The following is a 20,561-nucleotide window of genomic DNA, read 5'->3' on the forward strand; positions in this document are numbered from 1 at the left end:
GCTCCATCTCAAAAAAAAAAAAAAAAATCAAGCCTATGAGAAGTGAAACTCTACCCCTCTTCCACTGAGGTAATTTTAATTCTATATGAATAAGATTCAACATCTAATAAGAATGTCCTTCCTTAAGATACCTAGTTTTTATATTTTCACATCACCTAAAGTGACATGTAAGCAGGCTGAAAATAACTATATAAACTGATAAAGAAAAAAAGTCTTTTTGAGAAATCAAGTAAGTTCAAATCACTTAATGAGACCCATTAAGTTCTAGGAAAACTATAGAAATTGGTCTGAATACAATGCAAAATGAATTTGGATTAGTCATGGGAGATTTAGAGTCAATCTCTAGTCCAAAGACACCAAGAAACCATGTGGTTCCAGGGTCAGCTAAGATGTTTATATCTATTTCACTTCATGTCAGGAATACTATTAGTTGGACATGGGTATGTAAAGCTCATGGACATGCAAAGCTTGTCCTAAGTCCAGCCCAGGAAAAATACACCTAACTAATGTCCTGGAATAGCTCCCAAATGCAACCAGGGTCCTGAGGATCTTTCAGGCTAATCCAAGACAGGCAATTTGGGTTTAGATCTAAACTCTTAGCATAAGCGCAAATCTAAAATTACCTTGGGAAAAAGCATTAGGTTCTATTGGTGCTGTTTTCCTTAAGGAATTTATCTCATACTTCTGTTTTAATTATTCTAAAATAAATTTAGACAGATGGCAATTTTCTAGTATATTTTGAAAGTGATTTTGAAATCTAAAATTTATAGTAATTCACTTTTCAAAATTTACTTCTTAGTAAATGGACCCAAAAGTGACCATAAGAAAAGCAAATGTAAAAATTATATTAAATGTCAAATAACAGGGAGATGATAACCTATATCCAAAATCGGGCCAGGTGTGGTGGGTCACAACTATAATCCCAGCACTTTGGGAGGCCGAGGCAGGATGATCACCTGAGGTCAGGAAAGCGAGACCAGACTGGCCAACATGGTGAGACCCTGTTGCTACTAAAAATACAAAAATCAGCCAGGCGTGGTAGTGGGCGCCTGTAATCCCAGCTACTCAGGAGGCTGAGGTGGGAAAACTGCTTGAATCTGGGAGGTGGAGGTTGCAGTAAGCCAAGATCGTGCCACTGTACTCCAGCCTGTGCGACAGAGGCAGACTGCTAGACTCTGTCTCCCCCCAAAAAAAAAAAACAACCAAACAAAAAACCAAAAACCAGTCACCTCATTATTACATGTAATTCTAACTACATCAGCCAAAATGAACAGGGCAGTGCAATAAAAATAATACTTTAGGCCGGGCACGGTGGCTCATGCCTGTAATGCCAGCACTTTGAGAGGCTGAGGCAGGTGGATCATCTGAGGTCAGGAGTTCGAGACTAGCCTGGCCAACATGGTGAAACCCTGTCTCTACTGAAAATACAAAAATTAGCTGGGCGTGATGGCAGGCACCTGTAATCCCAACTACTCTGGAGGCTGAGGCAGGAGAATGGCTTGAACCCGGGAGGCGGAGATTGCAGTGAGCCGAGATCATGCAACTGCACTCCAGCCTGGGCAACATAGCGACACTCTGTCTCAAAACAAAACAAACCAACAAAAAACTCCATTGGTCTTCTGAGATTGAAGCTAGGGTTGAATTTCTACAGTTCTGAGATTAACTCATTTGAGATTCAGGATATAAATGTGTATATATGTATGGTATAAAAAAAAAGAGTGACAATCTTATACATAGAAAATATATATGAGCCAAGCAAGCATGGTGGCCTGTGCCTGTAATCCCACCTACTCAAGAGGCTGAGGCAGGAAGATTGCTTGAGCCCAGGAGTTTAAGACCAGCCTGGGCAACATAGCAAGACCCCGACTCAAAACAAAACAAAACAAAACAAAAAACCCAACAATAAAAATATATACGAATCACCAGACAGGAGAATTTTTCTTGAAAAGATTCTGAGCAATTATGATAAACTGTGCATAAACTACTCTCATATAATATTTTCATAGTACTTTAAATTTCATAAGATATTGCCTAGATCATTTTTACAAACCCCATTTCATAGCTCCTTTGTATTTTAATTGGGTACTATTATAATTTGATTATTATTATTCTTATTTTTTTTAGAGACAGAGTCTTGCTCTGTCACCCAAGCTAGAGTGCAGTGGTGCAATCATAGCTCACTGCAGCCTCCAACTCCTAGGCTCAAGCAATCCCTCCACCTCAGACTCCCAAGTAGCTGAGACTACAGGCATGCAGCACCACACCAGCTAATTAAAACAATTTTTTTTTTGCACAGACAGGGTCTCACTATGTTGCCCAGGCTGGTCTTGAACTCCTGGGCTCAGGAGATCTTCCTGACTAGGCCTCCCAAAGTGCTGGGATTACAGATATGAGCCAAGTGTGCCCAGTCAGAGTACTATTACTAATGCAAATTCACAAATGAGGTCAAACACAATCAAGAAGTCATAAATAGGACTTCAGGATTTTGAAAGTTGTGCACAGCACAGTACAGCCTACTGACATGTTCTACACACTCTCAAATAAAGTTGGGGAAACTGAGTCTGCAATAACATTATCTGACAAAATAAAAGGAGAAAACCTAGGATCAGTAGTTAAGTATAGAGAAGAGAAAGCTAATTCTAAGTGTAGCTGCAAATAGCTTCCTTAAACTATAAAGACATAAAAGCAGTTCTCATACTTGGGGCGCTCTACAAATGGACCAAATAAATAATCTGCCAATAAGCCATATGCATCTTTTATATCTTTAATTTTCATAATTCACAAATATTTCATTACAGCATTAATCAGATCATTTCCTTTATTCTGTTCTGTAATTGTATCATGTACATCTTTCTAAAGAAATAGAAAAGGATCTCAATATTTTCCATTTCTTTCACAGTTTCTTAGTTCTATTAATGCCTAGTACTAAGTTTGACCAAAATTAGTGTCTTAATTAATACTTCAGGTAAAGCAGCCTCACTATTTTTCAGTCACCCCATGTTTCAAACTAGCCACTAGTGAGAAACAATGAACTGGGCCGGGCGCGGTGGCTCACGCCTGTAATCCCAGCACTTTGGGAGGCCGAGGCGGGCGGATCACAAGGTCAGGAGATCGAGACCATGGTGAAACCCCGTCTCTACTAAAAATAGAAAAAATTAGCTGGGTGCAGTGGCGGGCGCCTGTAGTCCCAGCTACTCGGGAGGCTGAGGCAGGAGAATGGCGTGAACCCGGGAGGCGGAGCTTGCAGTGAGCTGAGATTGCGCCACTGCACTCCAGCCTGGGCGACAGAGCGAGACTCCGTCTCAAAAAAAAAAAAAAAAAAAAAAAAACAATGAACTGCAAACCAACTACCATTTGCATTTTAACTTATAAATTATCCATTTACTTTTCTCTCATTCAAGGATTGTAATGTTACTAAGACAATAAAAACTTTGCAAAATTTAACATCCATTCCGAATAGCCTTTCTTTCAAATGAAAAGAATGTGGTACATGAAATTTCTATGTCTCATTTTTGTTTGTTGACAAAGACAAATAATTGAGCAGAGATATACACAGTAGAATAATCTATTGGTACCTAATACAGCCTGGCCTATTAAGGAGTTCAGTTTTAGCCATTCAAATTCCACCATAGACCTCTCTTGTCTAAAGCAGCTTCAAATAATACTTTATAGAAGTGTTGAAAATTATAGGCTGGGCGCGGTGGCGCACACCTGTAATCCCAGCACTTTGGGAGGCAGAGGCGGGCAGATCACCTGAGGTCAGGAGTTCGAGACCAGCCTGACCGACATGGAGAAACCCCATCTCTACTAAAAATCAAAATTAGCCAGGCGTGGTGGTGCATGCCTATAATTCCAGCTACTCGGGAGGCTGCAGCAGGAGAATCACTTGAACCCATGAGGTGGAGATTGTGGTGAGCTGAGATTGTGCTATTGCATTCCAGCCCGGGTGACAGAGTGAGACCCCGTCTCAAAAAGAAAGAAAGAAAAAAAAAGAAGTCCAAGAAGGCAGAATGGAGGCACCCAGCCTCTGCTGCCCTGTTACCCAAGCCCAGATTAGACTGGAGTCAGGAGGGACTTCCTGTTGTGGGAAAAAGGTAAGCAGAAGAGCCTCATCAGCCCTCACTGCCACTGCAAACACCTACAATCCTTACTACAAGAGTACCCACAGTACTCGCAAGCCTGGAGCCTAGTTTGGAGAGCTGCCAAAACTTCACCAGCTGCTTTGCTCCAGGTTAGGAGAACAAGGTGAGCATGCCCGCCCACCCTTGTGAGCCAAGCTGCCACAGCTTAGTGCCACCCAAAGGCCAGAGCCACTTCTGAAGTATACTCTGTTCTGGGGGCCAGAAGCCACTGCACCTCTCTAGCCCTTGGGCTCCATCTTCATTCCACCAAGATCACACAGGTGGCTGGTGTCTACAATGTCATGACCCTGACTGCTTGGAGCCTGGGCTCAGGATCAGCTGTGATTCGAGTGCTGCACAACAGGAAAACTAACCCCTGCCATGCACACTTCCAGGTAGAAAAGCAGTCTGGCAGTACCACACAGGGCAGACACACCCTTGAGCAGAAGCTTCCAAACCACTGAGGAGCTGACCCACCCTCGGGTCAGTGTACGTGCCAGCACTCAGGGCCAGCTGGCTCAGGCCAGCTCCTGGCAGATACACCCCCAGGCCAGCTGAGCGGCTGCACACCTGTGCCTTGAACCTGAGAAAAACAGCCTGCTGAGCCTGCCCCTGGCAGGTATGCCTCCCAGACCAGCCCCGCAGCCATGAGCCCATGCTCCTGGTTAGAGTGACAGCACTGTGGCCCCAACCCCAGTGAGCCAGACTTGAAACTAGCTGACCCACTTGTGTGTACATGCAGACCCTGACCTAAGAAGCAGCCTGGTGAGACCACACTCAGAAAAACCATGCCAACACTGCCACAAACTCTCTCACCTTAGGCCACAGAGACACTTGCAAATATCACCAGTATGGGTTGCAGCTGAAGAAATTGCATGAAGACTACACTATTGCATCCACCTAGCATCAAAGCCAAGGCACCCCACCTAATTGCTACCCCAAGACCCAAGTCTTTCCCTATGAAACCTACTCCATAAAACTGGGAGAGTCAACTGTTCCACCAGATGCATAGAAATCAACATAGGGACACATCAAACATGAAAAAGCAAGGAAATATGACACCTTCCAAGGAATGATAATTCTCCAGTAAAAGACCCCAATCATAAGGAAATATACAAAATCCCAGAAAAAAATCTAAATAATAATTTTAAAGAAACTCAGTGACATACAAGAGAATAAAGACAATTCAATGAAATCAGAAAACAAGTCATGATTTCAATGAGAAATTCAACACAAATAGATATCATAAAAAAGGACCAAACAAATCTTAGCATTAAAGAATTAAATGGGCCAGGTGTGGTAGCTCACGCCTGTAATCCCAGCACTTTGGGAGTCTGAAGTGGGCAGATCACTTGAGGTCAGGAGTTCGAGACCAGTCTGGCCAACATGGTGAAACCCCATCTCTACTAAAAACATAAAAAATTAGCCAGGTGTGTTGGCATGTGCCTGTAATCCCAGCTACTCAGGAGGCTGAGGCAGGAAAATTGCTTGAACCAGGAGGCAGAGGTTCCAATGAGCTGAGATCATGCCACTGCACTCCAGCCTGGGTGACAGAGCGAGACCCAGTCTCAAAAAAAAAAAAAAAAAAAAAAAAAAGAATTCAGTGAATGAAATAAAATATAAAATTGAGAGCTTCAACAACAGACTAGACCAGGCAGAATTTCTGAACTTGAAGACAGGTCTTTTGAATAACAAAAATAAAATGTTTTAATGAAGAAAACCTATAGGATCTACTAGATTTTCTGTATTTTATTTGTTTGCTTAACAAATAAAATAGGAATAAATTTAACCAAAGAAGTGAAAGATCTCTACAAGTAAAACCAGAAGACACTGATGAAAGAAATTGAAGAAAATATACAATAAAATGGGAAGATATCATGCTCTTGTATTGGAAGAATTAATATTGCTAAATTAATAGTGTTTAAATGTCTATAGTACCTGAAGTGCTACAGATTCAATGCAATCCCTATCAAAATACCAATGATATTTTTTGCAGAAATAGAAAAACAATCTGACCCCAAATAGCTAAAGCAAGCCTAAGCAAAAATACAAAAGAAAACAAAACAAAAGCTGGAGGTATAACACTACCTAATTTCAAATTATACTACAAAGCTATAGTAACCAAAACAGCATGGTACTGGCATAAAAACAGACACATAGACCAATAGAACAGAACACAGAATCCAGAAATAGATCCATTTATCTACAGCCAACTGAGTTTTGACAAAGGCATCACAGCATTCACTGGGGAAAGAACAGTCTCTTCAATAAATGATGCTGGGGAAACTGGATATCCACATGCAGAACAATGAAACTAAGACTCCCATCTCTCACCTTATATAAAAATCAGCTCAAAATGGATTAAAGACCTAAATGCAAGGCCCGAAACTACAAAACTAGTAGAAGAAAACACAGGGTAGGCTGGGTGCAGTGGCTCACACCTGTAATCCCAACACTTTGGGAGGCCGAGGTGGGTGGATCACGAGGTCAGGAGATGGAGACCATCCTGGCTAACACAGTGAAACCCTGTCTCTACTAAAAATACAAAACATTAGCCAGCTGTGGTGGCGGGCGCCTGTAGTCCCAGCTACGTGGGAGGTTGAGGCAGGAGAATGACATGAACCCAGGAGGTGGGGCTTGCAGTGAGCTGAGACCGCATCACCGCACTCCAGCCTAGGCGACAGTGCAAGACTCCATCTCGGAAAAAAGAAAAAAAAGAAAACATAGGGTAAATGTTTCAGAACACTGATCTAGGAAAATACTTTATGAGTAAGACCTCAAAAGCACAGGCAACAAAAACAAAAATAAATGGGATTATATCAAACTAAAAACCATCTTCACAGCAAAGGAAACAGTCAATAGAGTGAAAAGATAACCTACAGAATGGAAGAAAATATCTACAAACTATTCGTCTAACAGGGGATTAATATCCAGAATATATAAGAAACGCAAACATCTCAACAGCCAAAAAATAAAAAGAAAAGAAAAACATCTCATTAGAAAACGGGCAAATGGCCTAAGCAGACATTTCTCAAAATAAGATATATACAAATGGCCAACAAATATATGAAAAAATGCTCAATATCACTAGTCATCAGAGAAACGCAAATAAAAACCGCAATGAGATATTATATCACCCCAGTAAAAATGGCTATCAACAAAAAGACAAAAAATAACAAATGCTGGCAAGGATGCAGAGAAAAGGGAACTCTCAAATACAGCGTTGGTGGGTATGGTTTGGCTGTGTCCCCACCCAAATCTCATCTTGAATTCCCACATGTTGTGGGACGGACCCAGTGGGAGGTAACTGAATCATGGGGGCAGTTCTTTCTCATGCTGTTCTCATGATAGTGAGTAAGTCTCACGAGATCTGATGGTTATTATAAGGGGGAGTTTTCCTGCACAAGCTCTCTTTGCTTGCTGCCATCCATGTAAGATGTGACTTGCTCCTCCTTGCCTTCCACCATGATTGTGAGGCCTCCCCAGCCATGTGGAACTGTAAGTCCAATTAAATCTCTTTCTTTTGTAAATTGCCTAGTCTTGGGTATGTCTTTATCAGCAGTACGAAAACAGACTAATACAGTAGGACTGTAAAATAGTACAGTTACTATGGAGAAAAGTATGTAGGTTCCTCAAAAAACTACAAATAGAACTACCATACAATTCAGCAATCCCACTACTGGGAAGATCAGTATATCGAAGAGATATCTGCACATTCATGTTTACTGCATCACTGTTCACAATAGCCAAGATATGGAATCAACTCAAGTGTACGACAACAGATGAGTGGATAAAGAAAATGTGGTGCCGGGCGCGGTGGCTCAAGCCTATAATCCCAGCACTTTGGGAGGCCGAGACGGGTGGATCACGAGGTCAGGAGATCGAGACCATCCTGGCTAACACAGTGAAACCCCGTCTCTACTAAAAAATACGAAAAACTAGCTGGGTGAGGTGGCGGGCGCCTGTAGTCCCAGCTACTCGGGAGGCTGAGGCAGGAGAATGGCATAAACCTGGGAGGCCGAGCTTGCGGTGAGCCGAGATCGTGCCACTGCACTCCAGCCTGGGTGACAGAGCGAGACTCCGTCTCAAAAAAAAAAAGAAAATGTGGTATATCAGCCAGGCATGGTGGTTCATGCCTGTAATCCCAGAATTTTGAAAGGCCAAGGCAGGTGGATCACCTGAGGTCAGGAGTTCGAGACCAGCCTGGCCAACATGGCGAAACCTCATCTCTACAAAAAATACAAAAATTAGCCAGGCATGGTGGCGTGAGCCTGTAGTCCCTGCTACTTAGGAGGCTGAGGCAGGAGAACTGCTTGAACCCAGGAGGCGGTGGTTGCACTGAGCCAAGATCACCACCACTGTACTCCAGCCTGGGCAACAGAGCAAGACTCTGTCTCAAAAAAAAAAAAAAGAAAATGTGGTATATATAAACAATGGAATGCTATTCAGCCATAAAAAATAAATCCTGTCATTCATGGCAACATGGATGGAACTGGAGGCTGTTACATTAAATGAAATAAGCCAGGCAAAGAAAGACAAATACCACATGTTCTCACTAATATATGAGGAAGTTAAAAAGAAAAGTTGATTTTATGTAAGTAAAAAGTAGAAGAGAGGTTATTAGAGGTTGGGAAGAGTAGCAGAAATGGGGAGATAGGGAAAGATTTGTTAAAGGATACAAAATTACAGCTAGATAGAAGGAATAACTTCTAGTGTTCCATAGCACTGTAGGATGATTATAGTTAACAATAATATATATTTTCTTTCTGTTTTTTTTGTTTTGTTTTGTTTTTTCTGTTTTGAGACAGAGTCTCACTCTGTCACCCAGGCTGGAGTGCACAGCATGATCTTTGCTCACTGCAACCTCCACCTCCTGGGTTCAAGCGATTCTCCTGCCTCAGCCTCCTGAGTAGCTGGGATTACAGGCATGCCCCACCACACCCTGCTAATTTTTGTATTTTTAGTAGACACGGGGTTTCACCATGTCAGCCAGGTTGGTCTCGAACTCCTGACCTCAGTGCTAGGATTACAGGATTACAGGCGTGAGTCACTGTGCCTGGCCCAATAATATATATTTTCAAATAGATAGAAGAAAGGATATTGAATGCTCCCAACACAAAGAAATGACAAATGTTTGAGATGATGTAGATGCCAGTTACACTGATCTGGTCACTACACATTTCATGTGTCAAAACATCACTATATACCTCATACATATGTATGATTGTTATGTGCCAATTATAATGTTTTTAAGAGGCTATATATGGTATCTCCCACTTTGGCCAATGTGGATTGAGGTGAGGGTGGATAGGGAAGAGTGCGGAAGGCAGCAGTCTTTGCTACAGAGGTGGGCAAATCTAAAAACCTAAAGCCTCAAAAGTGAATGAAAAGTAAAAGCTGCTTTTTTCCTTCCCTTGTCATGCCACTCTCCAGACAAGTCACTCATTATTTATAGTTTAATGTGTCTTTAAGGGGGTTTGCAATTATAAAAATTTTGTAGGAGTACTAAAAATTGTAAGCAAGCCACAACTCATACCCAAAGAATAGAAGCCCAGAAAAGATGGACTAAAACAAAAACATTTCTTGGCAGGCCTGTAATTACATATTATATACATGGCTAAAGGATTAAACAGTTTTCTAGCCCCTTCATGCAGTATTGAAAGACACCTCAGGGATTCTGTTCCAAGATGGCCGAATAGGAACAGCTCTGGTCTGCAGTTCCCAGCGTGACTGACGCAGAAGACAGGTGATTTCTGCATTTCCAACTGAGGTACCTGGTTCATCTCACTGGGACTGGTTGGACAGTGGGTGCAGCCCACAGAGGGCAAGCCAAAGCAGGGCAGGGCATCGCCTCACCCGGGAAGCACAAGGGGTTGGGGGATTTCCCTTCCCTAGCCAGGTACAGATGGTACCTGGAAAAATGAGATGCTCCTGCCCAAATACTGCACTTTTCCAAAGGTCTTAGGAAATGGCACACCAGGAGATTATATCCTGCACATGGCTCCACGGGAACCACACCCACCTAGCCTTGCTCACTGCTGGCACAGCAGTCTGAGATCGACCTGCAAGGCAGCAGCCTGGCAGGGGGAGGGGCATCCATCATTGCTGAGGCTTGAGTGGGTAAATAAAGCAGCCAGCAGCCAGGGAAGCTCGAACTGGGAAGAGCCCTCCACAGCGCAGCAAGGCCTGTTGCCTCTGTAGACTCCACCTCTGGGGGCAGGGCATAGCTGAACAAAAGGCAGCAGAAACTTCTGCAGACTTAAACGTCCCTGTCTGACAGCTCTGAAGAGAGCAGTGGCTCTCCCAGCATGGTGTTTGAGCTCGGAGAATAGACAGACTGCCTTCTCAAGTGGGTCCCTGACCCCTGTGTAGCCTAACTGGAAGACATCTTCCAGTAGGGGCTGACTGACACTGCATACAGGCAGGTGCCTCTCTGGGACGAAGCTTCCAGAGGAAGGATCAGGCAGCAATATTTGCTGTTCTGCAATATTTGCTGTTCTGCAGCCTCTGCTGGTGATACCCAGGAAAACAGGGTCTGGAGTGGACCTCCAGCAAACTCCAACAGACCTGCAGCTGAGTGACCTGACTCTTAGAAGGAAAACTAACAAACAGAAAGGAATAGTATCAACATCAACAAAAAGGACATCCACACCAAAACCCCATCTGTAGGTCACCATCATCAAAGACCAAAGGTAGATAAAACCACAAAGATGGAGAGAAACCAGAGCAGAAAAGCTGAAAATTCTAAAAACCAGAGCACCTCTTCTTCTCCAAAGGATCACAGCTCCTCACCAGCAATGGAACAAAGCTGGACGGAGAATGACTTTGACGAGCTGACAGAAGTAGGCTTCAGTAGGTCAGTAATAACAAACTTCTCTGAGCTAAGGAGCATGTTCGAACCCATTGCAAGGAAGCTAAAAACCTTGAAAAAAGATTAGACGAATGGCTAACAAGGATAAACAGTATAGAGAAGATCTTAAATGACCTGATGGAGCTGAAAACCATGGCACAAGAACTACGTGATGTATGCACAAGCTTCAATAGCCGATTCGATTAAGTAGAAGAAAGGGTATCAGTGATTGAAGATCAAATTAATGAAATAAAGTGAGAAGTTTAGAGAAAAAAGAACAAAAAGAAATGAACAAAGCCTTCAAGAAATATGGGACTATGCGAAAAGACCAAATCTACATTTGATTAATGTACCTGAAAGTGACAGGGAGAATGGAACCAAGCTGGAAAACACTCTTCAGGATATTATCCAGGAGAACTTCCCCAACTTAGCAGGACAGGCCAACATTCAAATTCAGGAAACACAGAGAACACCACAAAGATACTCCTCAAGAAGAGCAACCCCAAGGCACATAATTGTCAGATTCACCAAGGTTGAAATGAAGGAAAAAATGTTAAGGGCAGCCAGAGAGAAAGTTCGGGTTACTCACAAAGGGAAGGCCATCAAACTAACACGGATCTCTCAGCAGAAAGCCAGAAGAGCGTGGGGGCCAATATTCAACATTCTTAAAGAAAAGAATTTTCAATCCAGAATTTCATATCCAGCCAAACTAAGTTTCGTAAGTGGAAGAGAAATAAAATCCTTTACAGACAAGCAAATGCTGAGAGATTTTGTCACCACCAGGCCTGCCTTACAAGAGCTCCTAAGGGAAGCACTAAACATGGAAAGGAACAACCGGTACCTGCCACTGCAAAAACATGCCAAGTTGTAAAGACTATTGATGCTAGAAAGAAACTGTATCAACTAATGGGCAAAATAACCAGCTAACATCATAATGACAGGATCAAATTCACACACAGCAATATTAACCTTAAGTGTAAATGGGCTAAATGCATCAAGTAAAAGACACAGACTGGCAAATTGAATAGAGTCAAGATCCATTAGTGTGCTGTATTCAGGAAACCCATCCCACATGGAGAGACACACACAGGCTCAAAATAAAGGGATGGAGAAAGATCTACCAACCAAAACGAAAGCAAAACAAAAAAACAAAAAACAAAAAGGCAGGGGTTGCAATCCTAGTGTCTGATAAAACAGACTTTAAACCAACAAAGATCAAAAGAGACAAAGAAGACCATTACACAATGGTAAAGGGATCAATTCAACAAGAAGAGCTAACTATCCTAAATATACATGCACCCAATACAGGAGCACCCAGATTCATAAAGCAAGTCCTTAGAGACCTACAAAGAGACTTAGACGCCCACACAGTAATAATGGGTGACTTTAGAACCCATTCAATCTGTCTCATTGATCTGTCAATATTAGACAGATCAATGAGACAGAAGGTTAACAAGGACATCCAGGACTTCAACTCAGCTCTGCACCAAGCAGACCTAATAGACATCTACAGAACTTTCCACCCCAAATCAATAGAATACACATTCTTCTCAGCACTACATCACACTTATTCCAAAATTGACCACATAGTTGGAAGTAGAGCACTCCTCAGCAAATGTAAAAGAACAGAAATCACAACAAACTGTCTCTCAGACCACAGTGCAATCAAGTTAGAACTCAGGATTAAGAAACTCACTCAAGACCACACAACTACATGGAAACTGAACAACCTGCTCCTGAATGACTACTGGGTACATAATGAAATGAAGGCAGAAATAAAGATGTTCTTTGAAACCAATGAGAACAAAGACACAACGTACCAGAATCTCTGGGACACATTTGAAGCAGTGTGTAGAGGGAAATTTATAGCACTAAATGCCCACAAGATAAAGCAGGAAAGATCTAAAATCGACACTCTAACATCACAATTAAAAGAACTAAAGAAGCGGCTGGGCGCGGTGGCTCACGACTGTAATCCCAGCACTCTGGGAGGCCGATACAGGTGGATCACAAGGTCAGCAGATCGAGACCATCCTGGCTAACACGGTGAAACCCCGTCTTTACTAAAAATATTTTAAAAATTAGCCGGGCATAATGGCGGGCGCCAGTAGTCCCAGCTACTTGGGAGGCTGAGGCAGGAGAATGGCATGAACCCAGGAAGCGGAGCTTGCAATGAGCCAAGATCATGACACGGCACTCCAGCCTGGGCAACTCAGAGAGACTCTGTCTCAAAAAAAAACCAAAACAAATAAACAAACAAAAAACAACAACAATAAAAAGCTAGAGAAGCAAGAGCAAGCAAATTCAAAAGCTAGCAGAAGGCAAGAAATCATTAAGATCAGAGCAGAACTGAAGGAGATGGAGACACAAAAAACCCTCCAAAAAAAATCAATGAATCCAGGAGCTGGTTTTTTGAAAAGATCAACAAAATTCATAGACTGCTAGCAAGACTAACAAAAAAGAAAGGAGAGAAGAATCAAATAGACGCAATAAAAAATGATAAAGGTGGTATCACCACCAATCCCACAGAAATAGAAGCTACCATCAGAGAATATTATAAACACCTCTGTGCAAATAAACTAGAAAATCTAGAAGAAATGGATAAATTCCTGGACACATACACCCTCCCAAGACTAAACCAGGAATAAGTTGAATCTCTGAATAGGTCAATAACAGGTTCTGAAATTGAGGCAATAATTAATAGCCTACCAACCAAAAAAAGTCCAGGACTAGACAGATTCACAGCCGAATTCTACCAGTGGTACAAAGAGAAGCTGGTACCATTCCTTCTGAAACTATTCCAATCAATAGAAAAGAGGGAATCCTCCCTAACTCATTTTATGAGACCAACATCATCCTGATACCAAAGCCTGGCAGAGATACAACAAAAAAAGAGAATTTTAGACCAATATCCCTGATGAACATCGATGCAAAAATCCTCAGTAAAATACTGGCAAACTAAATCCAGCAGCACATCAAAAAGCTTATCCATCACGATCAAGTCGGCTTCATCCCTGGGATGCAAGGCTGGTTCAACATACACAAATCAATAAACATAACTCATCACATAAACAGAACCAACGACAAAAACCACACGATTATCTCAATAGATGCAGAAAAGGCCTTCGATAAAATTCAACAGCCCTTCATGCTAAAAACTCTCAATAAACTAGGTATTGATGGGACATATCTCAAAATAATAAGAGCTATTTATGACAAACCCACAGCCAATATCATACTGAATGGGCAAAAACTGGAACCATTCCCTTTGAAAACTGGCACAAGACACGGATGCCCTCTCTCACCACTCCTATTCAATATAGTGTTGGAAGTTCTAGCCAGGGCAATCAGGCAAGAGAAAGAAATAAAAGGTATTCTATCAGGAAAAGAGGAAGTCAAACTGTCCCTGTTTGCAGATGACATGATTGTATATTTAGAAAACCCCATCGTCTCAGCCCAAAATCTCCTTAAGCTGATAAGCAACTCCAGCAAAGTCTCAGGATACAAAATCAATGTGCAGAAATCACAAGCATTCCTATACACCAGTAACAAACAGAGAACCAAATCATGAGTGAACTCCCATTCACAACTGCTACGAAGAGAGTAAAATACCTAGGAATCCAACTTACAAGGGATGTGAAGGACCTCTTCAAGGAGAAATACAAACCACTGCTCAACGAAATAAAAGAGGACACAAACAAATGGAAGAACATTCCATGCTCATGGATAGGAAGAATTAATATCGTGAAAATGGCCATACTGCCCAAGTAATTTATAGATTCAATGCCATCCCCATCAAGCTACCAATGACTTTCTTCACAGAATTGGAAAAAATTACTTTAAAGTTCATATGGAACAAAAAAAGAGCCTGCATTGCCAAGACAATCCTAAGCAAAAAGAACACAGCTTGAGGCATCACGCTACCTAACTTCAAACTATACTACAAGGCTACAGTAAACAAAACAGCATAGTACTGGTACCAAAACAGAGATATAGACCAATGGAACAGAACAGAGCCCTCAGAAATAATACCACACATCTACAACCATCTGATCTTTGACAAACCTGACAAAGACAAGAAATGGGGAAAGGATTTCCTGTTTAATAAATGGTGCTGGGAAAACTGGCTAGCCATAAGTAGAAAGCTGAAACTGGATCCCTATCTTATCACCTTCTACAAAAATTAATTCAAGATGGATTAAAGACTTAAATGTTAGACCTAAAACCATAAAAACCCTAGAAGAAAACCTAGGCAATACCATTCAGGACATAGACATGGGCAAGGACTTCATGACTAAAACACCAAAAACAATGACAACAAAAGCCAAAATTGACAAATGAGATCTAATTAAACAAAAGAGCTTCTGCACAGCAAAAGAAACTACCATCAGAGTGAACAGGCAACCTACAGAATGGGAGATAATTTTTGCAATCTACCCATCTGACAAAGGGCTAATATCCAGAATCTACAAAGAACTTAAACAAATTTACAAGAAGAAAACAAACAACCCCATCAAAAAATGGGCAAAGGATATGAACAGACACTTCTCAAAAGAAGACACTTATGCACCCACGAGACATGAAAAAATGCTCTTCATCACTGGTCATCAGAGAAATGCAAATCAAAACCACAATGAGATACCATCTCACACCAGTTAGAATGGTGATCATTAAAAAGTCAGGAAACAACAGATGTTGGAGAGGATGTGGAGAAATAGGAATGCTTTTACACTGTTGGTGGGAGTGTAAACTAGTTCAACCATTGTGGAAGATAGTATGGCGATTCCTCAAGGATCTAGAACTAGAAATACAATTTGACCCAGAGATCCCATTACTGGGTATATACCCAAAGAATTATAAATCATGCTACTATAAAGACACATGCACATGTATGTTTATTGTGGCACTATTCCCAATAGCAAAGATTTGGAACGAACCCAAATGTCCATCAATGATAGACTGGATTAAGAAAATGTGGTACATATACACCACAGAATACTATGCAGCCATAAAAAAGGATGAGTTCATGTCCTTTGCAGGGACATTGATGCAGCTGGAAACCATCATTCTGAGCAAACTATCACAAGGACACAAAACCATATACTGCATGTTCTCACTCTTAGGTGGGAAGTGAACAATGAGAACACTTGGACACAGGGTGGGGAACGTCACACACTGGGGCCTGTCAGGGGGTGGGGAGCTGGGGGAGGGATAGCAGAAATATCTAATGTAAATAACGAATTAATGGGTGCAGCAAACCAACATGGCACATGTATACATATGTAACAAACCTGCATGTCGTGCACATGTACCCTAGAACTTAAAGTATAAGAAAGAAAGAAAGAAAGAAAGAAAGAAAGAAAGAAAGAAAGAAAGAAAGAAAGAAAGAAAGAAAGAAAGACAGACAGACAGACAGACATCTTAGGGATAAATCCAGTCCAACTTCTACAACGTATAAATTTCTATCACAGCACCTGTAACATTTAAACTGTTTCTTTACTAGACTGAAGACCCTTGAAAGCAGTGAGGTGACTAACTGGGCTTTTTATTCTTGGTACTTAGCATAGTACCCGACTCATAGTAGACACGCAACAAATGTTGCACACATGAGTGTATCAACCATTGCATGCTGAGGTTCCTTCCACAAAAATCTCCCAAGTGATAGTCCAGACTGTACTCAAGCACTTCACAAACGGGCTTTCTTTCTTTACTTTCCAGGGCAGTCCATCCAATCTCTGATCCTTTCTAACTGTACCTAGGTTGAATTGTAATATCAAATATAATGTAATCTTGTAGAGATTGTAATGTAATCTCATAGAAAAAAAACTTTCCTATGATTATAACGACCAAATTTTCCAGATCAAAAATAGGAATTCATGGTCAGACAGAGGATATTTGGCCACTCCCCAGTCAATATACATACATTCAACCCTCCTGCAAAATCCATTTTAAGAAGTTAAACAGATGGTAACCAACCCAAAAAGTCTTCACCTTTTCACCTTATTAAAGCACACCTCTATTAATACATGTGTGGATCATTCCTGTGTCAACGGAGGCTCTGAATAACTCCATGAGCTTTCACACAGTCACTGTAGTTTATACAAGGGATCCAAATAAGCGAAACATGTGTCTCGCCAGGAAAGCCACATGGAAGTACTATTTCTTTTCTTTTTTGACATGGAGTCTCGCTCTGTTGCCCAGGCTGGAGTGTAGTGGCACGATCTCAGCTCACTGCAACCTCTGCCTCCCAGGTTTTTAAGCCATTCTCTGGCTCAGCCTCCACAGCAGCCGGGATTACAGGCGTGTGCCACCACACCTGGCTAGTTTTTTGTGTTTTTAGTAGAGACAAGGTTTCACCATCTTGGCCAGGCTGGTCTTGAACTCCTGACCTTGTGATCCACCCGCCTTGGCCTCCCAAAGTGCTGGAATTACAGGCATGAGCCACTGCGCCCAGCCTGAAGCATTGCTTAACCTTCCCAGGAAGATTTTTAATTACCATGGTTAAAAAAAAAAAAAAATTAGAAAATAAAGAAAAGTTGAGAAAATAAAGACATCCAAAATTCCACTCCTCAGTCCTAGGCAGATATGTCTGTGTCCTCATTCCTATAAAGAGCCCTATTACAATCATTTCAGGTTGTTTACGGTAACTGTTAAGATGTAAGTTTTCATTGCCAACCTGACAGGTTGGTGCCAACTTGTTATCCCTGAAGTATGGCGTAACGCCTGGAACTTAGCAGATACTTCACAGGTATGAAGATATAAACATAATTAAGAAAATATAACTAACTGTTAATTTAAATTTTATTAGTGCTGGTATTGGTAGTCCTGTAAATACAGTCAGAGGAATTCCCTCAATAGATGTTGGCTAACAGATTATTAAAAATTCTGCTACTCTTTTTCTTTTGGTCCTGCTCCTACTTTGTGCATTATTTTAAACCCCCTTTCCTCTTCTCGATCTCTAAGAAACAAGCCAATTAGGAAAGTCTTTCAGTATGTTGGCAATGCCTGGTGTAGGGACAGAAGACTGGTGTAAGGTGTAATCTCCTGGCACGAGGGATGGAACACCAAGTCTAGTCTACCAGCATCTGACTCTTCATGGATTCTTCCTTTCCTGAGGCTTAGTCACCTCAGTACAAAAAGCTAAAATAATATTCCCTCTGCTTGTTCCATGGAGTTGCAGTTGAGATCAAATTGGGAAGTATTCTGTAAAATATAAATGTAAGGTAATATGGTAGACAGCTCTAAAATGGTTCCCAATGACCCAGATGTGTCTTCTGGTATTCACGCCCTCATACAGACCCTCATACATTGTCCAGGGTTGGTCTGTGTGACTGACAGAATACGGCAGAAGCGATGGTATGCCCCTTCTGAGACAGAGCAGAGAAGACACTGTGGCTTCTCTCTTGGTGGGGATGCGTTCCCGCCACCTCTCTTCCCCATCTCTGTCTCCTCCTCACCTCACTCACTGGGAAAGCCAGATGGAGAGGCCCAAACGACGAGGAACTAGAGCCTCTGGCTAACAGCCAGTAAGGAACTGAGGCCTGCCAACAGTCATGGGAGTGAGCCTGGAAGCGGATCTTCCCTTTCCAGCCAAACTTTTAAGCTGATTTTAACCCTGGCTGAGAGCTTGACGACCTCCTCATGAGAGACCACGCATGAGCTAGAACCACTGAACTAAGCCACTCCTGCATTTCTAGCTCCAAGAAATTGTGTGAAATAATGTTTAACGATGCTGAATTTGGGCTAATTTGGTACATAGCAATAGCGATGGATAACATATGGGTGATATTACTAGGCCCAGCCACATTTATACTGTTTCTAAAGGTGGTATTAAAATGAAGCACTGGCTGGGCACAGTGTCTCATGTCTATAATACCAAGACTTTGGGAGGCTGAGACAGGAGAATCTCTGGATCCCAGCAGTTTGAGACCAGTCTGGGCAACACAGTGGGACCCTGTCTTACAAAAGATTAAAAAATTAGCCAGGTGTAGGAGCTCACACCTGTAATCCCAGCACTTTGGGAGGCCGATGTGGGAGGACCACTTGAACACAGGAATTTGAGACCAGTCTGGGCAACATGGCAAAACCTGTCTCTACAAAACAACAACAACAAAATGAGCTGGGTGTTGTGACTCATGCCTGTAGTCCTAGTGACTTGGGACGCTGGCATGGGAGGATCACTTGAGCACAGGAGCTTGAGGTTACAGTAAGGTATGATCGTTCCACTGTGGTACAGCCTGGGTGACTGAGGAAGACCTTGCCTCTAAAATAGAAACAAAAAACTTAGAAATAAGTACACAATTGATGCAGCTGACATTTCATTAGAGACTTTCAATTAATACAAAAAAATTAGCCAGGCGTAGTGGTGGGTGCCTGTAATCCCAGCTACTTGGGAGGCTAAGGCAGGAGAATCACTTGAACCCAGAGGTGGAGGTTGCAGTGAGCTGCGATCGCACCACTGCGCTCCAACTTGAGACTTCGTCTCAATAAATAAATAAATAAATAGAAAAATAATTCAAAGATATCTAAACATAAGGTCAAACATCACATACATGAATGCAAGCCTATCAACAACTTGTCAGAGAAAACACTGCAGTAGTGTAAGAGAACCATGAACACAATCTTTGTGAATAGGACGGCATCGAGAGAGGGCAAAAAATACCAGGAGAAATGGAGCAAAGGCTTTAGAAAGCCTCCATGAAGGAAGGCACACCAGAATGCTACTGGCAACATGCTAGAGCAAAAGTTAGTACACAGCATAACAGAGTTAAAGAAGAAAGTGAACCTGGGAAGGTGGAAAGAGGGGATGAATGGAAAGAGGAAAGGTGGGGTGGGAGAAAGGATGGAGCAGGGAGGGAGGGAGTTAGTAGTTACCTACCTCTCACCCACATGATAGCTTTGTACAATTTGGAAAAGAATGCCCTTCCAAAAGGAAACAGCCCTGTACCAAGATGCACAGTTTAGAAAGCAAAGTCTGGGGTGGATTTCAGTCCTAATTTGTTTCCTGGCTAGATTCCTTTATGCCGTGAACAACCTGCCTAACTATACAAAGCAGTCCTGGGAAAGAGGGACCTGCTAACTCACTCTGGTGAAGAAGCAGGCAGGCCTTTGTTTCCCTGTTTTGGAGCACAGGCAAATTTCTCAGAACTGTACACAAAATGAATTTTCACTAGTATCATTTCCCACTGTTTTGCACCTGATGTGGAACTGTGTTCTAACAGAAAACATTCCAGTTTGGGGAACAATGCTGTTACTGGTGAGCTGGGGGAAGGGGACTGCTAGATGATTATAGAATTTAAGGAAACCTGGTAGCTCCCGTCACATAAGGATAGATGTACCTGTGGGTGCCTAAGATTTGTGTTCACAGTTACTTATGTAGCCTGGGCGTTTTTCATGGCTTTGCTTGGCCGTCTCTGGCTTTTCTGGGGCTCCTCCTCACACAAGTCACCGGGGGCACCACTGCTTACTGGTAACAGGGTAACAGGCTTCTCCAGCTGCATGCCCAAAACTGAGAATACACAATAGTGGTTCCTCAAAAGTTTCCTTTGCAGAAGACCTGTATCATAAATGCTGCCTCTACCTGCTTGTTA

General features: G+C 42.1%; 1 protein-coding gene across 7 annotated transcripts in view; it reads right to left on the reverse strand.

Moving 5' to 3' along the window:
* TTBK2 (tau tubulin kinase 2) overlaps positions 1 to 20,561 on the reverse strand; it is a 180,339-nt gene that overhangs the window by 10,716 nt on the left and 149,062 nt on the right. The gene's annotated exons all lie outside the window — the stretch shown is intronic.

The sequence above is a fragment of the Chlorocebus sabaeus genome, chromosome 26 (assembly GCF_047675955.1).
Source record: "Chlorocebus sabaeus isolate Y175 chromosome 26, mChlSab1.0.hap1, whole genome shotgun sequence".
Lineage (NCBI taxonomy): Eukaryota > Metazoa > Chordata > Mammalia > Primates > Cercopithecidae > Chlorocebus > Chlorocebus sabaeus.